We start from the raw sequence: 19,930 nt of genomic DNA, 5'->3' as shown, positions 1-19,930 counted from the left end.
TGTAGTTCACAGCATATAAGATCTCCTGTAGTTCACAGCATATAAGATCTCCTGTAGTTCACAGCATATAAGATCTTGTAGTTACAGCATATAAGATATCTTGTAGTTTACAGCATATGAGATATCTTGAAGTTCTGAAGGACACTCACCTGTGTAGTAGGAAATTCTGGAAATATCTGCAAAACAAAGATACAAATGGGAAGTGAGTTGGTTTGATCTATCGTTGATCTGTCACTTCAGCACATTGGGCTCAGTGGAGATAAAGAAGCACTGGTTTTACTGGGTCAATGCTAATTCCAGAGGGCAGCCTGGCCCAGAGGCTCCAACCCAACCCAGTCCATGGTCACAGAGTGCCCCTATCTGTCTGGGGGCAGAAGCTCTGTGGCTGTGTCCCAAATGGCAGCCTATTCCCAAGTAGGGCACTACCTTTGACACATAGGGGCCAGGGCTGGCACAGAGGGGAAGCCCTATGATGACACCATAATCTGTCACTGTCACAGTTCACAGTCAACCGGATGGCAGGGTCACATCCAGAAGACCATTTAAGTCCCCTGGGGTTAGGTTTCAGAGTGCTACGTGGTATTTGGGCCACAAACAGACAGGATGGACGGACAGACAGACAGACGTGGTTTTAGTCTCTCAGGTTTGGCCACAAACAGACAGGATGGACGGACAGACAGACGGACGTGGTTTTAGTCTCTCAGGTTTGGCCACAAACAGACAGGATGGACGGACAGACAGACGGACGTGGTTTTAGTCTCTCAGGTTTGGCCACAAACAGACAGGATGGACGGACAGACAGACGGACGTGGTTTTAGTCTCTCAGGTTTGGCCACAAACAGACAGGATGGACGGACAGACAGACGGACGTAGTTTTAGTCTCTCAGGTTTGGCCACAAACAGACAGGATGGATGGAGAAACAGACAAATGTGGTTTTAGTCTCTCAGGTTTGGCCAAAAACAGACAGGATGGATGTGGTTTTAGTCCCTCAAATTTGTGTACTCCGAGCATGCGCTGACCAACTGACAAGTGTCTTCACTGATATAGTCAACCTCTCGCTGTCGGAGTCTGTAATACCAACATGTTTCAAGCAGACCACCATAGTCCCTGTGCTCAAGAACGCTAAAGTAACCTGCCTAATTGACTACCGATTCGTAGCACTCACATCGTAGCCATGAAATGCTTTGAACGGCTGGTCATGGCTCACATCAACACCATTATCCAAGAAACCCTAGACACACTCCAATTTGCATACCACACCAACAGAGCCACAGATGATGCAATCTCTATTGCACTCCACACTGCCCTTTCCCACCTGGACATAAGGAACACCTATGTGAGAATGCTACTCATTGCTTACAGCTCAGCGTTCAACACCATAGTGCCCTCAAAACTCATCAATAAGCTAAGGACCCTGGGACTAAACACCTCCCTCTGCAACTGTATCCTAGACTTCCTGATGGGCCGCCCCCAGGTGGTAAGAGTAGGCAACAACACATCTGCCAAGCTGATCCTCAACACAGGGGCCCCTCAGGGGTGCGTGCTCAGTCCCCTGCTGTACTTATGACTGCATGAACAGGCACAATTCCAACACCATCATTAAGTTTGCCGATGACACAACAGTAGGCCTGATCACCGACAACGATGAGACAGCCTATAGGGAGGAGGTCAGATATCTGGCCATGTGGTGCCAGGACAACAACCTCTCCCTCAATGTGATCAAGACAAAGGAGATGATTTTGGACTACAGGAAAAGGAGGATCGAGCACAACCCCATTCTCATCGACGGGGTAGTGGAACAGGTTGAGAACTAACATGGTCCAAGCACACCAAGACAGTCGTGAAGAGGGCACAACAAAACCTATTCCCTCTCAGGAGACTGAAAAGATTTGGTATGGGTCCTCAGGTCCTCAAAAGATTTCACAGCTGCACCATCGAGAGCATCCTGATGGGTTGCATCACTGCCTGGGATGGCAACTGCTCGGCCTTTGACCGCAAGGCCTATAGAGGGTAGTGCGTACGGCCCAGTACATCACCGGGGCCAAGCTTCCTGCCATCCAGGACCTCTATACCAGGTGGTGTCAGAGTAAGGTCCTAAAAATTGTCAAAGACTCCAGCCACCTTAGTCATAGACTGTTCTCTCTGCTACCGCACGGCAAGCGGTACCGGAGCGCCAAGTCTAGGTCCAAGAGGCTTTTAAATAGCTTCTACTCCCAAGCCATAAGACTCCTGAACAGCTAATCAAATGGTTACCCAGACTATTTGCACCCCCCCCTCCACACTGCTGTTACTTTCTGTTATTATCTATGCATAGTCACTTTAATAACCCTACCTGCATGTACATAATTACCTTGACACTGGTGCCCCCTCACATGGACTCTGTACCAGTACCCTCTGTATAAAGCCCCGCTATTGTTATTTACTGATGCTCCTGAATGATTTGTTTTTCTTATCTCTTACTTTTTTTAAAGGTATTTTCTGAAAACTGCATTGTTGGTGAAGGGCTTGTTGTATTCGGCGCATCTGGCAACTAACATTTTATTCGATTTTTGTCACAAACAGACAGGATGGACGGACAGACAGACGGATGTGGTTTTAATCTCTCAGGTTTGGCCATAGACAGACAGGATGGACGGATGTGGTTTTAGCCTCTCAGGTTTGGAAATAGACAGACAGGATGGACGGATGTGGTTTTAGCCTCTCAGGTTTCAGAACAAGGTTAATCAATTGTCAAGAGTACAGCCAGAATACAATGACAATAATGGGTCATAGGATAGGCACGCACTTCCTCTGTGTGTGTGTGTGTGCATGCGGAGCATTATCACATCATCTAGCCTTACAGTACGTATCAGTACTTCTATCATCGCCCCCCCCCTTGAGTTGTGCCGTGGCGGAGATCGTTGTGGGCTATACTCAGCCTTGTCTCAGGATGGTAAGTTGGTGGATGAAGATATCCCTCTAGTGGTGTGGGGGCTGTGCTTTGGCAAAGTGGGTGGGGTTATATCCTTCCTGTTTGGCCCTGTCCGGGCGTGTCCTCGGATAAAACCACAGTGTCTCCTGACCCCTCCTGTCTCAGCCTCCAGTATTTATGCTGCAGTAGTTTGTGTCGGGGGGCTAGGGTCAGTTTGTTATATCTGGAGTACTTCTCCTGTCCTATTCGGTGTCCTGTGTGAATTTAAGTGTGCTCTCTCTAATTCTCTCTTTCTTTCTCTCTCTCAGAGGACCTGAGCCCTAGGACCATGCCTCAGGACTACCTGACATGATGACTACTTGCTGTCCCCAGTCCACCTGGCCGTGCTGCTGCTCCAGTTTCAACTGTTCTGCCTTATTATTATTGGACCATGCTGGTCATTTATGAACATTTGAACATCTTGGCCATGTTCTGTTATAATCTCTACCCGGCCCAGCCAGAAGAGGACTGGCCACCCCACATAGCCTGGTTCCTCTCTAGGTTTCTTCCTAGGTTTTGGCCTTTCTAGGGAGTTTTTCCTAGCCACCGTGCTTCTACACCTGCATTGCTTGCTGTTTGGGGTTTTAGCCTGGGTTTCTGTACAGCACTTTGAGATATCAGCTGATGTACGAAGGGCTATATAAATACATTTTATTTGATTTTGATTTGATCATAGATAACCCACTAGGATTGAGCGAATATATGATTAAACCTAATATCGTGCGAGATGATGTATTGCGGTGTGGAAGACTATACTATTTGAACTTTTATCAGTTAGGCTGTATTCATGTGCAGGCTGTATTCATGTGTAGGCTGTATTCAGGTGTAGGCCGTATTCAGGTGCAGGCTGTATTCATGTGTAGGCTGTATTCATGTGTAGGCCGTATTCATGTGTAGGCCGTATTCATGTGTAGGCCGTATTCATGTGTAGGCTGTATTCATGTGTAGGCTGTATTCATGTGTAGGCTGTATTCATGTGTAGGCTGTATTCAGGTAGGTTGTATTCATGTGTAGGCTGTATTCATGTGTAGGCTGTATTCAGTGTAGGCTGTATTCATGTGTAGGCTGTATTCATGTGCAGGCTGTATTAATTACAGGCTGTATTCATGTGTAGGCTGTATTCATGTGTAGGCTGTATTCATGTGTAGGTTGTATTCATGTGTAGGCTGTATTCATGTGTAGGCTGTATTCATGTGTAGGCTGTATTCATGTGTTGTATTCATGTGTAGGCTGTATTCATGTGTAGGCTGTATTCATGTGTAGGGCTGTATTAGGCATGTGTAGGCCTCATGTGTAATTCATGTGTAGGCTGTATTCATGTGTATGTAATTAGGCTGTATTCATGTGTAGGCTGTATTCATGTGCAGGCTGTATTCATGTGTAGGCCGTATTCAGGTGTAGGCTGTATTCATGTGTAGGCCGTATTCATGTGTAGGCTGTATTCATGTGTAGGCTGTATTAATTACAGGCTGTATTCATGTGTAGGCTGTATTCATGTGTAGGCTGTATTCATGTGTAGGCTGTATTCAGGTGTAGGCTGTATTAATTACAGGCTGTAGGCTGTATTCATGTGTAGGCTGTATTAATTACAGGCTGTATTCATGTGTAGGCTGTATTCATGTGTAGTATTCATGTGTAGGCTGTATTCAGGTGTATTCATGTGTAGGCTGTATTCAGGTGTAGGCTGTATTCATGTGTAGGCTGTATTCATGTGTAGGCTGTATTCATGTGTAGGCTGTATTCATGTGTAGGCTGTATTCATGTGTAGGCTGTATTCATGTGTAGGCTGTATTCATGTGTAGGCTGTATTCATGTGTAGGCTGTATTCATGTGTAGGCTGTATTCATGTGTAGGCTGTATTCATGTGTAGGCTGTATTCAGGTGTAGGCTGTATTAATTACAGGCTGTATTCATGTGTAGGCTGTATTCATGTGTAGGCTGTATTCAGGTGTAGGCTGTATTCATGTGTAGGCTGTATTCATGTGTAGGCTGTATTCAGGTGTAGGCTGTATTCATGTGTAGGCTGTATTCATGTGTAGGCTGTATTCATGTGTAGGCTGTATTCATGTGTAGGCTGTATTCAGGTGTAGGCTGTATTCATGTGTAGGCTGTATTCAGGTGTAGGCTGTATTCAGGTGTAGGCTGTATTCATGTGTAGGCTGTATTCAGGTGTAGGCTGTATTCATGTGTAGGCTGTATTCAGGTGTAGGACGTAATTCAGGCTGTATTCATGTGTAGGCTGTATTCATGTGTAGGCTGTATTCAGGTGTATTCATGTGTAGGCTGTATTCATGTGTAGGCTGTATTCATGTGTAGGCTGTATTCATGTGTAGGCTGTATTAATTACAGGCTGTATTCATGTGTAGGCTGTATTCATGTGTAGGCTGTATTCATGTGTAGGCCGTATTCATGTGTAGGCTGTATTCATGTGTAGGCTGTATTCAGGCCGTATTCATGTGTAGGCTGTATTCATGTGTAGGCTGTATTCATGTGTATTCAGGTAGGCTGTATTATTCATGTGTAGGCTGTATTCAGCTGTATTTATGTGTAGGCTGTATTCATGTGTAGGCCGTACATTCATGTGTGCTGTATTCATGTGTAGGCTGTATTCATGTGTAGGCCGTATTCATGTGTAGGCCGTATTCATGTGTAGGCCGTATTCATGTGTAGGCCGTATTCATGTGTAGGCCGTATTCATGTGTAGGCCGTATTCATGTGTAGGCCGTATTCATGTGTAGGCCGTATTCATGTGTAGGCCGTATTCATGTGTAGGCCGTATTCATGTGTATTCATGTGTAGGCCGTATTCATGTGTAGGCCGTATTCATGTGTAGGCTGTATTCATGTGCAGTGCAGGCTGTATTCATGTGCAGTGCAGGCTGTATTCATGTGCAGTGCAGGCTGTATTCATGTGCAGTGCAGGCTGTATTCATGTGCAGTGCAGGCTGTATTCATGTGCAGTGCAGGCTGTATTCATGTGCAGGCTGTATTCATGTGTATTCAGGCTGTATTAATTACAGGCTGTCATGTGTAGGCTGAATGTGATGAAGTCGTAAATGAATGTGTAGTAAGGCTGTATTCATGTGTAGGCTTTTCACCATACTAATATTATTTAAATGTGTAGGAAGGTGTGTGACTTTATTCATAGGCTGTAAATTCAAGATGTGTAAAACAAAGAGCAGGCTGTCTGGAATTATCTAGTTAATTCATGTGTAGGGTATTCATTAAAAGGCCGACAATATTGGATATTCATGTGTAGGATTCATTTGATTCATGTGTAGTATCATGTGTAGGCCGTATTCATGTGTAGGCCGTAATGTGTAGGTCTAGGCCGTATTCCCCAAATATCACCCGCGTATTCCCTAACCTACTAGCTGACAAGGTAAATATCACTGTATTCATGTGACCCTAACCTACTAATATTATTTAAATAGAATGTGAATTTAATACTGTAAATAAGAAAAACAAAGAGCAGTCTGGAATTATCTAGTTAACGGATTAAAACGACAATATTAATCGCTGACAAGGTGGAAATATCAACCGTTTTTCCCCCTAACCTACTAGCTGACAAGGTAAATATCCGACCCTAACCTACTAGCTGACAAGGTAAATATCACCTGACCCTAACCTACTAGCTGACAAGGTAAATATCACCTGACCCTAACCTACTAGCTGACAAGGTAAATATCACCTGACCCTAACCTACTAGCTGACAAGGTAAATATCACCTGACCCTAACCTACTAGCTGACAAGGTAAATATCACCTGACCCTAACCTACTAGCTGACAAGGTAAATATCACCTGACCTAACCTACTAGCTGACAAGGTAAATATCACCTGACCCTAACCTACTAGCTGACAAGGTAAATATCACCTGACCCTAACCTACTAGCTGACAAGGTAAATATCACCTGACCCTAACCTACTAGCTGACAAGGTAAATATCACCTGACCCTAACCTACTAGCTGACAAGGTAAATATCACCTGACCCTAACCTACTAGCTGACAAGGTAAATATCACCTGACCCTAACCTACTAGCTGACAAGGTAAATATCACCTGACCCTAACCTACTAGCTGACAAGGTAAATATCACCTGACCCTAACCTACTAGCTGACAAGGTAAATATCACCCGACCCTAACCTACTAGCTGACAAGGTAAATATCTGCCTTTCTGCCCCTCCGTACCTCTCTGATTCAGAGGGTTAAATGTGGAAAACACATTTCAGTTGAAGGCATTCAGTTGTACAACTGACTAGGTATCCCCCTTTCCCTTCCCTTTCCTCTACTACAATTGCACATGTTTATATCAATACTATCCAATTTCCCTATTAGATACACAAATCATATGGAATATCAACACAGTCAATTAAGTTGAAATAAATTGAACCTGAAATAAATTGAACCGGCTAAGGCAATCAAACTGAAGTAGGGAAATGTGTCTACAAGAATCAATATTGAGGTGAAATCCAATCTGCTTGTAATTAGGTCAAACTCATTTTGACGCCTCGACTCGAGCATAATCATAATTTGTAATGTGTGTCGATTCCAAAGTGACTATAACCAAACACATAAAAAACAGCAATGATATGGCATTTGAGCAGCACAGGAACACAAACATCCATGACACCACAACTGCTGTGAAGAATGAGAACACACATTGCCCAGAGAGAGTTGAGCCTCAGCCTTCAGAACACACATTGCCCAGAGAGAGTTGAGCCTCAGCCTTCAGAACACACATTGCCCAGAGAGAGTTGAGTCTCAGCCTTCAGAACACACATTGCCCAGAGAGAGTTGAGTCTCAGCCTTCAGAACACACATTGCCCAGAGAATGAGAACACAGTCTCATTGCCCAGAGAGAGTTGAGTCTCAGCCTTCAGAACACACATTGCCCAGAGAGAGTTGAGTCTCAGCCTTCAGAACACACATTGCCCAGAGAGAGTTGAGTCTCAGCCTTCTGAACACACATTGCCCAGAGAGAGTTGAGTCTCAGCCTTCAGAACACACGTTGCCCAGAGAGAGTTGAGTCTCAGCCTTCAGAACACACGCTGCCCAGAGAGAGTTGAGTCTCAGCCTTCTGAACACACATTGCCCAGAGAGAGTTGAGTCTCAGCCTTCAGAACACACATTGCCCAGAGAGAGTTGAGTCTCAGCCTTCAGAACACACATTGCCCAGAGAGAGTTGAGTCTCAGCCTTCAGAACACACGTTGCCCAGAGAGAGTTGCGTCTCTTCAGAACACAGCCCAGAGAGAGTTGAGTCTCAGCCTTCAGAACACACATTGCCCAGAGAGAGTTGAGTCTCAGCCTTCAGAACACACATTGCCCAGAGAGAGTTGAGTCTCAGCCTTCAGAACACACGTTGCACAGAGAGAGTTGCGTCTCAGCTGAATAGTGTGGTCTCAGTAATGATAGGTCAGTGGTAGAACAACGTGATTTAATAGAAGAGTAGAAGTGAGAGAGAGAGAGAGAGAGAGAGAGAGAGAGAGAGAGAGAGAGAGAGAGAAAGAGAGAGACTCAGTGGCCTCTTCAACACCTCTCATTATACCCGGTTTCTTTTGGGGGGGGGAGGGGGGGCAGACTGTCTTGAAAGCAGGCATCTCTTCCACATCACAGCGGGTCTTGTCCCAAATGGCATCTTATTCCCTAGTATATGGTGCACTACTTTTTATCAAAGCCCTATGGTCCTTGATCAAAAGTAGTGCACTTTGTAGGGAATAGGGTGCCATCTCAACAATACGGCAACAATCAAGACGCTACAGGACAATTTTGAAAAATGACAAGCATCCCATATCCTCCTTCTGCAGTTGGTTTCATTTCAAGATGGGTCCCATGATCCCATCATTTGAACGTTATTACATTGACTTGAGATGTGATAGGAGGTGTAGGTCTCTCAGCCTATAACCAGATCAACCGGGGATATATTACTTGTAAGTGTGTCGGTCTATAGGTCGTTGTAATTAGATTTCTGAGGAGCTTGAGGCCCAGAATTAACCATATGCCCTCTCTAAAGAGTATGAACTTATTAAGTTATGAGTGTAGGGTTGGTAAAGAAAATCTAAGTCCCTTAATAATCCATATATCCAAGCGCCAGTGGATTAAATCACCATGTGAAAGGCAGGGTGAGACGTCTGGATTGACTGTCCATCACGGGTTTAATGGATTAGACTGGCTAACTGGCTGTCTCTGTGCGTTTGTCCATTCGTCCAGTGTCTCTTTAATAGACTAGCATCACAAAGGTGCACATGGTCCTTTCTCTGACGCTGGATCACCAACTAGATAGGCCAGCAGTAGAGACTAGTGATGCTAGGAGACAGGCCATCTTTAATAGGACTAACCACACCTCACTGTGCTAACACTAGCAGTAGAGACTAGTGATGCTAGGAGACAGGCTAGCTTTAATAGGACTAATCCCACCTCACTGTGCTAACACTAGCAGTAGAGACTAGTGATGCTAGGAGACAGGCTATCTTTAATAGGACTAATCCCACCTCACTGTGCTAACACTAGCAGTAGACACTAGTGATGCTAGGAGACAGGCTAGCTTTAATAGGACTAACCACACCTCACTGTGCTAACACCAGCAGTAGAGACTAGTGATGCTAGGAGACAGGCTAGCTTTAATAGGACTAACCACACCTCACTGTGCTAACACTAGCAGTAGAGACTAGTGATGCTAGGAGACAGGCCATCTTTAATAGGACTAACCACACCTCACTGTGCTAACACTAGCAGTAGAGACTAGTGATGCTAGGAGACAGGCTAGCTTTAATAGGACTAATCCCACCTCACTGTGCTAACACTAGCAGTAGAGACTAGTGATGCTAGGAGACAGGCTAGCTTTAATAGGACTAACCCCACCTCACTGTGCTAACACTAGCAGTAGACACTAGTGATGCTAGGAGACAGGCTAGCTTTAATAGGACTAACCACACCTCACTGTGCTAACACCAGCAGTAGAGGCTAGTGATGCTAGGAGACAGGCTAGCTTTAATAGGACTAACCACACCTCACTGTGCTAACACCAGCAGTAGAGACTAGTGATGCTAGGAGACAGGCTATCTTTAATAGGACTAACCACACCTCACTGTGCTAACACCAGCAGTAGAGGTTAGTGATGCTAGGAGACAGGCTAGCTTTAATAGGACTAACCCCACCTCACTAACACTAGCAGTAGAGACTAGTGATGCTAGGAGACAGGCTAGCTTTAATAGGACTAATCCCACCTCACTGTGCTAACACTAGCAGTAGAGACTAGTGATGCTAGGAGACAGGCTAGCTTTAATAGGACTAACCACACCTCACTGTGCTAACACCAGCAGTAGAGACTAGTGATGCTAGGAGACAGGCTATCTTTAATAGGACTAACCACACCTCACTGTGCTAACACCAGCAGTAGAGGTTAGTGATGCTAGGAGACAGGCTAGCTTTAATAGGACTAATCCCACCTCACTGTGCTAATACTAGCAGTAGAGACTAGTGATGCTAGGAGACAGGCTAGCTTTAATAGGACTAATCCCACCTCACTGTGCTAACACTAGCAGTAGAGACTAGTGATGCTAGGAGACAGGCTAGCTTTAATAGGACTAACCCCACCTCACTGTGCTAACACTAGCAGTAGAGACTAGTAATGCTAGGAGACAGGCCATCTTTAATAGGACTAACCACACCTCACTGTGCTAACACTAGCAGTAGAGACTAGTGATGCTAGGAGACAGGCTAGCTTTAATAGGACTAACCACACCTCACTGTGCTAACACTAGCAGTAGAGACTAGTGATGCTAGGAGACAGGCTAGCTTTAATAGGACTAATCGCACCTCACTGTGCTAACACTAGCAGTAGAGACTAGTGATGCTAGGAGACAGGCTAGCTTTAATAGGACTAATCCCACCTCACTGTGCTAATACTAGCAGTAGAGACTAGTGATGCTAGGAGACAGGCTATCTTTAATAGGACTAATCCCACCTCACTGTGCTAACACTAGCAGTAGAGACTAGTAATGCTAGGAGACAGGCTATCTTTAATAGGACTAACCACACCTCACTGTGCTAACACTAGCAGTAGAGGTTAGTGATGCTAGGAGACAGGCGCTTTAATAGGACTAATCCCACCTCACTGTGCTAACACTAGCAGTAGAGGTTAGTGATGCTAGGAGACAGGCTAGCTTTAATAGGACTAATCCCACCTCACTGTGCTAACACTCGCAGTAGAGGTTAGTGATGCTAGGAGACAGGCTAGCTTTAATAGGACTAATCCTACCTCACTGTGCTAATACTAGCAGTAGAGACTAGCGATGCTAGGAGACAGGCTAGCTTTAATAGGACTAATCCCACCTCACTGTGCTAATACTAGCAGTAAAGACTAGTGATGCTAGGAGACAGGCTAGCTTTAATAGGACTAATCCTACCTCACTGTGCTAACACTAGCAGTAGAGACTAGTGATGCTAGGAGACAGGCTAGCTTTAATAGGACTAATCCCACCCCACTGTGCTAATACTAGCAGTAGAGACTAGTGATGCTAGGAGACAGGCTAGCTTTAATAGGACTAATCCCACCTCACTGTGCTAATACTAGCAGTAGAGACTAGTGATGCTAGGAGACAGGCTAGCTTTAATAGGACTAATCCCACCCCACTGTGCTAATACTAGCAGTAGAGACTAGTGATGCTAGGAGACAGGCTAGCTTTAATAGGACTAATCCCACCTCACTGTGCTAACACTAGCAGTAGAGACTAGTGATGCTAGGAGACAGGCTAGCTTTAATAGGACTAATCCCACCTCACTGTGCTAATACTAGCAGTAGAGACTAGTGACGCTAGGAGACAGGCTAGCTTTAATAGGACTAATCCTACCTCACTGTGCTAACACTAGCAGTAGAGACTAGTGATGCTAGGAGACAGGCTAGCTTTAATAGGACTAATCCCACCCCACTGTGCTAACACTAGCAGTAGAGACTAGTGATGCTAGGAGACAGGCCATCTTTAATAGGACTAATCCTACCTCACTGTGCTAACACTAGCAGTAGAGACTAGTGATGCTAGGAGACAGGCTAGCTTTAATAGGACTAATCCTACCTCACTGTGCTAACACTAGCAGTAGAGACTAGTGATGCTAGGAGACAGGCTAGCTTTAATAGGACTAATCCTACCTCACTGTGCTAACACTAGCAGTAGAGACTAGTGATGCTAGGAGACAGGCCATCTTTAATAGGACTAATCCTACCTCACTGTGCTAACACTAGCAGTAGAGACTAGTGATGCTAGGAGACAGGCTAGCATTAATAGGACTAATCCTACCTCACTGTGCTAACACTAGCAGTAGAGACTAGTGATGCTAGGAGACAGGCTAGCTTTAATAGGACTAATCCTACCTCACTGTGCTAATACTAGCAGTAGAGACTAGTGATGCTAGGAGACAGGCTAGCTTTAATAGGACTAATCCTACCTCACTGTGCTAACACTAGCAGTAGAGACTAGTGATGCTAGGAGACAGGCCATCTTTAATAGGACTAATCCCACCTCACTGTGCTAACACTAGCAGTAGAGACTAGTGATGCTAGGAGACAGGCTAGCTTTAATAGGACTAATCCTACCTCACTGTGCTAACACTAGCAGTAGAGACTAGTGATGCTAGGAGACAGGCTAGCTTTAATAGGACTAATCCCACCTCACTGTGCTAATACTAGCAGTAGAGACTAGTGATGCTAGGAGACAGGCTAGCTTTAATAGGACTAATCCTACCTCACTGTGCTAACACCAGCAGTAGAGACTAGTGATGCTAGGAGACAGGCTAGCTTTAATAGGACTAATCCCACCCCACTGTGCTATTTTATTTATTTTTACATTTTATTTAAATGAGTTAAGAACAAATTCTAATTTACAATGACGGCCTACCCCTAACGACGCTATCGTGTTCTGAAAGAAGAATGCTATGTGGGGTTTGGCTTGGGGACAGAGCCTGCCATATATCACCAACAGGCAGTCTGACACACACCCCACAGATTGGGGCATCAATAAACCAGCGATTGTTGCATGGCATCGTGTGAACCAGGGATGTCACTCACACAAGCTGCAGCTGCTTTCATGTCCACCAAGCATTCATCACAACACAACAGATCAATCAATCAGCCTGCTGCACAAGCCAGGCATACTACTGCTGTCCCATGGAATTATGACAGACTGGGTCTACATCCCAAATTATACACATCTCTATGTAGTGCACTACTTTAGACCATAACCAACTCTCTATATAGTGAATAGGGTTCCATTTTGACCCAACACTCTATATAGTGAACAGGGTGCCGGCTGTAACAGTCTGGGCCTGACCTACAGTAGTGAGGAGGCTGTAACTCTCTGGGCCTGACCTACAGTAGTGAGGAGGCTGTAACTCTCTGGGCCTGACCTACAGTAGTGAGGAGGCTGTAACTCTCTGGGCCTGACCTACAGCAGTGAGGCTGTAACTCTCTGGGCCTGACCTACAGTAGTGAGGAGGCTGTAACAGTCTGGGCCTGACCTACAGTAGTGAGGAGGCTGTAACTCTCTGGGCCTGACCTACAGTAGTGAGGAGGCTGTAACTCTCTGGGCCTGACCTACAGCAGTGAGGCTGTAACTCTCTGGGCCTGACCTACAGTAGTGAGGAGGCTGTAACAGTCTGGGCCTGACCTACAGTAGTGAGGAGGCTGTAACTCTCTGGGCCTGACCTACAATAGTGAGGAGGCTGTAACTCTCTGGGCCTGACCTACAATATTGAGGCTTTAACTCTCTGGGCCTGACCTACAGTAATGAGGAGGCTGTAACTCTGGGCCTGACCTACAATAGTGAGGAGGCTGTAACTCTGGGCCTGACCTACAATAGTGAGGAGGCTGTAACTCTCTGGGCCTGACCTACAGTAGTGAGGAGGCTGTAACTCTCTGGGCCTGACCTACAATAGTGAGGAGGCTGTAACTCTCTGGGCCTGACCTACAGTAATGAGGAGGCTGTAACTCTCTGGGCCTGACCTACAATAGTGAGGAGGCTGTAACTCTCTGGGCCTGACCTACAGTAGTGAGGAGGCTGTAACTCTCTGGGCCTGACCTACAATAGTGAGGAGGCTGTAACTCTCTGGGCCTGACCTACAGTAGTGAGGAGGCTGTAACTCTCTGGGCCTGACCTACAGTAGTGAGGAGGCTGTAACTCTCTGGGCCTGACCTACAGTAGTGAGGAGGCTGTAACTCTCTGGGCCTGACCTACAGTAGTGAGGAGGCTGTAACTCTCTGGGCCTGACCTACAATAGTGAGGAGGCTGTAACTCTCTGGGCCTGACTGTATGCACATTCTGTCCTTCCACATGATTTGCCTAATTCTTCACTTGATTAAATAATCTACTTTCAACTGCCAAATCAGGATTAGGATTACAATGAATGATTTCAGGAGAGACCCAAAATAAACAGAGGGAAAGAGAGGACATATTGTACTAAGAGGAATGGGAAACATTCCTGATTCTACTGTAACTGATGAGAAAAACTCTAGGCTTTCGGTAGAGAAGCACAATAAACCATGAAAGAGAGGACATAGTTGTAAAGTGAGGATTAAAGTAAAACATTTATATTCTTCTTCAAGAGACGAGGAACATCTTCCTAGAGTTAACCAACATAATTCAAGAAGAGGTGAGAAGACCGATTCTCCTGAGGAACCGTTCTGGAATGATGCGTTTCACCTGCAGTGGAGAACGGTTAGGAGTTCTGTTCCCAGAGCTTCAGAAAACTGCCGGGTACAGACAAACCAGGGCCATGTAGCCAACACAGGGTCGGCTGGACCTCCACTAGAGTAGAACTACGCTACGCATGCTAGGGTTCTGCCTCTGTGTGGGTGAAGGATAGCATGAAAAACAACACAAAAAATAGGTCATTCCACAATACCCACAGAGGCAGAAATCCTGTGAGGAATGTGAATTAGAGACTGTTGTGCAAAGGCGCTGTGAGTGGTGTGTTCCAAGACAACCATTACAAAAGCACCGGCACACTTTACGTGTTGCTAACTCAGCCTTCACATCCAGCCACGGGCTATGGAGGTACTGCAGAGATACTTTTGCGCGTGTGTGTGTGTGTGTGCACGCGTGTCTGTGTGTGTACGCGCGCGTGTGTGTGTGTGTGTGTGCGCGCGCGCGTGTGTGTGTATGTATGTATATACATATATGTATATATATATATATATATATATATATGTGTGTGTTGGAGTTTTACTATCCTTGTGGGGACCAATGGCATCATTGGACGAGTGGAGGACAGAGGAGCCTCTTAAAGAAGAAGTTACAGGTCTGTGAGAGCCAGAAATCTTGCTTGTTTGTAGGTGACCAAATACTTATTTTCCACCATAATTTGCAAATAAATTAATAAAAAATCCTACAATGTGATTTTCTGGATTTTTTCTCATTTTTTTCTGTCATAGTTGAAGTGTAGCTATGATGAAAATTACAGGCCTCTCATCTTTTTAAGTAGGAGAACTTGCACAATTGGTGGCTGACTAAATACTTTTTTGCCCCACTGTATGTACTATGTTTAATAAATTAAATATTGTCTAGGGCTACTCAAGAAATTTGACATTACAGTATTCAGACGAAGCCTACAAACGTCAACGGAAACGTTTAACGTCAACCGTTAAACTGGATCGCATAGAGCAAAATACTTTAAATACCGGTAGCTTATCTATTTACTACTGTGAAGTGGGTCCAATTAAATGAGAGATGGGGTGAATGTTAGCCTATCGTAAGTTGCTGGGGCCTATAGGTTATTTCGTGAGTAGCCTATGAAACCATCACAGTCAGAAAAGGTGAGGAATTTATTCTGCAATGATCATGGAAATGAAATAAATAATCGAAAATAGATTTGAAATTATTTTAGAACGCAAGCTAAAATAGCTCTTTGCTCTTCTCACTAACAGCAAATGATTGCATCTTGTTATTATACTTAGCTACCTGTTTTTGTTGTTTGCACTAGGCTATTATTGCCTTCTTGCTATGTAGCATCATAGGAGTCTGTGGGGCCCACCTCAAGCCCCTCCCAACACCTGCATGTGTGTGTTTGTCTGTGATCGGCCATCTGCCCGCCCACCCCATCATGTGTGTGTTTGTCTGTGATCAGCCATCTGCCCGCCCGCCCCATCATGTGTGTGTTTGTCTGTGATCGGCCATCTGCCCACCCGCCCCATCATGTGTGTGTTTGTCTGTGATCGGCCATCTGCCCGCCCGCCCCATCATGTGTGTGTTTGTCTGTGATCGGCCATCTGCCCGCCCGCCCCATCATGTGTGTGTTTGTCTGTGATCAGCCATCTGCCCGCCCGCCCCATCATGTGTGTGTTTGTCTGTGATCGGCCATCTGCCCCATCATGTGTGTGTTTGTCTGTGATCAGCCATCTGCCCGCCCGCCCCATCATGTGTGTGTTTGTCTGTGATCAGCCATCTGCCCGCCCGCCCCATCATGTGTGTGTTTGTCTGTGATCAGCCATCTGCCCGCCCGCCACATCATGTGTGTGTTTGTCTGTGATCAGCCATCTGCCCGCCCCATCATGTGTGTGTTTGTCTGTGATCGGCCATCTGCCCGCCCGCCCCATCATGTGTGTGTTTGTCTGTGATCAGCCATCTGCCCGCCCCATCATGTGTGTGTTTGTCTGTGATCGGCCATCTGCCCACCTGCCCCATCATGTGTGTGTTTGTCTGTGATCGGCCATCTGCCCGCCCGCCCCATCATGTGTGTGTTTGTCTGTGATCAGCCATCTGCCCGCCCCATCATGTGTGTGTTTGTCTGTGATCGGCCATCTGCCCGCCCGCCCCATCATGTGTGTGTTTGTCTGTGATCAGCCATCTGTCCGCCCGCCCCATCATGTGTGTGTTTGTCTGTGATCGGCCATCTGCCCCATCATGTGTGTGTTTGTCTGTGATCAGCCATCTGCCCGCCCGCCCCATCATGTGTGTGTTTGTCTGTGATCGGCCATCTGCCCGCCCGCCCCATCATGTGTGTGTTTGTCTGTGATCGGCCATCTGCCCGCCCGCCCCATCATGTGTGTGTTTGTCTGTGATCGGCCATCTGCCCGCCCGCCCCATCATGTGTGTGTTTGTCTGTGATCGGCCATCTGCCCGCCCGCCCCATCATGTGTGTGTTTGTCTGTGATCGGCCATCTGCCCGCCCGCCCCATCATGTGTGTGTTTGTCTGTGATCAGCCATCTGCCCGCCCCATCATGTGTGTGTTTGTCTGTGATCGGCCATCTGCCCACCCGCCCCATCATGTGTGTGTTTGTCTGTGATCAGCCATCTGCCCGCCCCATCATGTGTGTGTTTGTCTGTGATCGGCCATCTGCCCACCCGCCCCATCATGTGTGTGTTTGTCTGTGATCAGCCATCTGCCCGCCCCATCATGTGTGTGTTTGTCTGTGATCGGCCATCTGCCCACCCGCCCCATCATGTGTGCGTGAGACTAGCAGGTGTTGGAGGTGCTTGAGGTGGGCCCCTAACTTCTGTTTCATCCACAGACCCCTCTATGATGCTACACACTCCAGTAACACCCCCTGACCTGAGGGGTCACACACACACAGGCGGACGGATACTCACAGGCACACACACACATGCACACACACTCAACCGAGCAGCCTCCGCTCTTCTGCAGAAGGCGTCATACAAACCAAAGCAGATATACATGCAAGGAAAAACAGCACTGACACACACAAACACACAAACACCCACCCACACACACAAACAAACACACAAACACACCCACACACACACACAAACACACCCACACGTCATATAAAAGTAAAGCATGCAACAAGGTCACCGACGTGCACCACAGACACAGGCCCAGTAGACATGCATGACTGCACCACAGACACAGGCCCAGTAGACATGCATGACTGCACCACAGACACAGGCCATGCATGACTGCACCACAGACATGCATGACTGCACCACAGACACAGGCCCAGTAGACATGCATGACTGCACCACAGACACAGGCCCAGTAGACATGCATGACTGCACCACAGACACAGGCCCAGTAGACATGCATGACTGCACCACAGACACAGGCCCAGTAGACATGCGGCACACGTTCATCCATGCGCACGGTTGGCAATATTGAAGGTTGCCCAGACCTAATGCCGTTACGTTACTGAATTTATCCTAGAATTACCATCATAACTGGCACCACTATACATGGCTAATGAACTGGTCGACTTAAAGGCTTGATCTCCTAAGGATTTCTAACAGTCATAGAAATTGTGCGGGATTAGCAATAACATTGGAGGCTTTCCTTCACCTTTTGCCACCAATTGAATATCACTAACCAAAATCTAGGCTATTTAAAGGGGCCATACATTATGAATGTGTGTTAATGTTCGTTAAGGTGGTAAGTGCAGAGGGCACAGAAAGGCCTTGGCAAACAGTACTTGTTTTGCAAATTTCACAAACATTTTAAGAGAGGAGAGAAATAAAACATACTTATGGATGAATTATGGATGAGGAAGTTGATAAAAACTAAAAAAGAGATGACACCAGCACCACCGCAGAAGGAAGAACATTGTTGAACGCCTGTCATCCCTAACCTCCTCCCTCTCTCTCCTAACCTCCTCCCTCTCTCGCTCTCCTTCCCTCCGACCTCTCTCTCTCCTTACCTCCGACCTCTCTCTCTCCTTACCTCCGACCTCTCTCTCTCCTTACCTCCGACCTCCTTCCCTCCGACCTCTCTCTCTCCTTCCCTCCGACCTCTCTCTCTCCTAACCTCCGACCTCTCTCTCTCCTAACCTCCGACCTCTCTCTCTCTCCTAACCTCCGACCTCTCTCTCCTAACCTCCGACCTCTCTCTCTCCTTCCCTCCGACCTCTCTCTCTCCTTCCCTCCGACCTCTCTCTCCTTCCTCCGACTCTCCCTCTCCGACCTTCTCCCTCCGACCTCTTCCTCTCCTAACCTCCGACTCTCTCTCTCCTTCCCTCCGACCTCCTCTCCCTCTCCTTCCCTCCGACCTCTCTCTCCTCCCTCCGACCTCCTCCTTCCCTCCGACCTCTCTCCCTTCCCTCCTTCCCCCTCCCTCCGACCTCTCTCCCCTCCGACCTCTCCTCTCCTTCCCTCCGACCTCTCCCTCTCCTTCCCTCCGACCTCTCTCTCCCCTTCCTCCGACCTTCTCTCTAACCTCCGACCCTTCTCCTCCGACCTCTCCTAACCTCCTCTCCTCCTCCTCCCTCTCTCCTCCTCCCTCCTCCTCTCCTCTCCTCCCTCCTCCTCCCTCTCTCCTCCCTCTCTCTCTCCCTCCTCCCCTCTCTCCCTCCCTCTCCCTCTCTCTCCTTCCTCCTCCCTCTCTCTCTCTCCTCCTCCTCTCTCCTTCCCTCTCCTCTCTCTCTCTCCTCCTCCCTCTCTCTCCTTACCTCCTCCTCTCTCTCTCCTAACCTCCTCCCTCTCTCTCTCCTAACCTAACCTCCCCTCTCTCTCTCCTAACCTCCTCCTCTCTCTCCTAACCTCCTCCCTCTCTCTCTAACCTCCTCCCCTCTCTCTCCTAACCTCCTCCCTCTCTCTCTCCTAACCTCCTCCTCTCTCTCTCCTTCCCTCCTCCCTCTCTCTCTCTCCTTCCCTCCTCCCTCTCTCTCTCTCCTAACCTCCTCCCTCTCTCTCTCCTAACCTCCTCCCTCTCTCTCTCCTAACCTCCTCCCTCTCTCCTAACCTCCTCCTCCTCTCTCCTAACTTCCTCCCTCTCTCTCCTAACCTCCTCCCTCTCTCTCTCCTAACCTCCTCCCTCTCTCTCTCCTAACCTCCTCCCTCTCTCTCTCCTAACCTCCGACCCCTCTCTCTCTCTCCTAACCTCCGACCTCTCTCTCTCCTTCCCTCCGACCTCTCTCTCTCCTTCCCTCCGACCTCTCTCTCTCTCCTTCCCTCCGACCTCTCCCTCTCCTTCCCTCCGACCTCTCCCTCTCCTTCCCTCTCTCCCTCTCCTCCCTCCTCTAACCTCTCCTTCCCCTCCGACCT

At 47.2% G+C, this 19,930-nt stretch overlaps 1 protein-coding gene across 8 annotated transcripts in view; it reads right to left on the bottom strand.

Moving 5' to 3' along the window:
* The window catches only part of LOC115128731 (focal adhesion kinase 1-like), a 302,242-nt gene that overhangs the window by 219,890 nt on the left and 62,422 nt on the right, over positions 1 to 19,930 (bottom strand). For 7 of the 8 annotated variants that reach the window (XM_029658857.2, XM_065018005.1, XM_065018004.1 and 4 more), the window contains exon 2: positions 150 to 176. The exons of the other annotated variant lie outside the window; for it this stretch is intronic. The gene's annotated coding sequence lies outside the window, so the exon portion shown is untranslated. The remainder of the gene's footprint in view (positions 1 to 149; positions 177 to 19,930) is intronic. 8 annotated transcript variants of the gene reach the window in all.

This window comes from Oncorhynchus nerka, linkage group LG4 (genome assembly GCF_034236695.1).
Source record: "Oncorhynchus nerka isolate Pitt River linkage group LG4, Oner_Uvic_2.0, whole genome shotgun sequence".
In the NCBI taxonomy this organism is placed as follows: domain Eukaryota; kingdom Metazoa; phylum Chordata; class Actinopteri; order Salmoniformes; family Salmonidae; genus Oncorhynchus; species Oncorhynchus nerka.
Note: the sequence above shows the minus strand (reverse complement) of the source record. Positions and strands in the feature narration are given on the sequence as shown.